Here is a 1190-nt window from a genome sequence, read left to right on the forward strand (position 1 = left end):
AGCTCAGGCTAGCATCAAATTCGTCATCCTCCTGCTTCAGCCTCTCAAGTATGAGGCTCATAGACATGTACTACTACATGCAGCCCAAACACCAGTACTTCATTCACCATTTTCTTTTTCTCATGTGTGATTGAATTTTTTGTACAGAAAGGTAGCAGAAGTTGGGGTTGGATAAAGAGTTAGACACAGAATTAATGTGGGCCTTAGCTGCCCTGCTGTGAATCTGCCTGGTTCTTTTGCATCAAGAAGTTAACTTTCCAAGCCATTTTCATGGTGTAGATCCTCTGGGGTGTTTTGTAGCTCTCCCGCTGGTAACGGTGGCAGGGTTCTCATTGAAGCGCCATCAGCAGTGAGGATTCTGTTTCGGGTTCTGTACACACCTTCCACATTCCCCTCCTGGACCATCACAGTCCTGGTAACAGGTGCTATGGGATAATGCTCTTGTACACTGGTTTAATAAAATGCTGATTGGCCAGGAGCCGCCAGGCAGGAAGTACAGGCAGGATAAGTAGACTAGGAGAATTCTGGGAAGAGGAAGGGCTGAGTCAGGAGTTGCCAGCCAGACACAGAGGAAGCAAGATGACAAGACAGAACTGAGAAAAGGTACCAAGCCACGTGGGTAAACATAGATAAGAATTATGGGTTAATTTAAATCTAAGAGCTAGTCAGTAATAAGCCTGAGCTAATGGCCAAGCAGTTATAATTAATATGAGCCTCTGAGTGATTATTTTATAAGTGGCTGCAGGTACACTGGGGGGCCAGGTGGGACCTGAGAAACCTTCTGACTACATTCAGGTGTTCAGCCATGGCCTTGCTTTCAAAACTTCATCCTTCAGGACCTAACAACCCCTGCCTCAGCACTTGGACTCCCTCATTCACTATTTTCAAGGCAAACTGACTTCTACTTTACCATGGTGATGAGCTCTTCTTTCTCTCCCTCTGGGAGCTTCCATGTTATATTTACCAATGAGTCCCAGTTGCTGTTTTACATCGACATTGATTTGACGACACACACACACAGGCTCATGTAGCTTCAATCATGCAGCTGGTACCAAACCAAATGTCTTTCTCAGAGTCACTTCATACATTGTCCTGGACACATTTGATGTTTCCAGAGAAGGGGCCTCTCAGACTTGAGCAGGTGTTTGCTCCCATGTTCTGCTGTAAACCGCATGCACGTAAACATTTTG

At 45.5% G+C, this 1190-nt stretch overlaps 1 pseudogene; it reads right to left on the minus strand.

Moving 5' to 3' along the window:
* Nucleotides 1-203: 203 nt before the first annotated feature.
* Nucleotides 204-807, minus strand: LOC128120110 (28S ribosomal protein S21, mitochondrial-like; annotated as a pseudogene).
* Nucleotides 808-1190: the final 383 nt, after the last annotated feature.

This window comes from Peromyscus californicus, unplaced genomic scaffold (genome assembly GCF_007827085.1).
Source record: "Peromyscus californicus insignis strain IS unplaced genomic scaffold, ASM782708v3 Scaffold_24__1_contigs__length_46423439, whole genome shotgun sequence".
In the NCBI taxonomy this organism is placed as follows: Eukaryota; Metazoa; Chordata; class Mammalia; order Rodentia; family Cricetidae; genus Peromyscus; species Peromyscus californicus.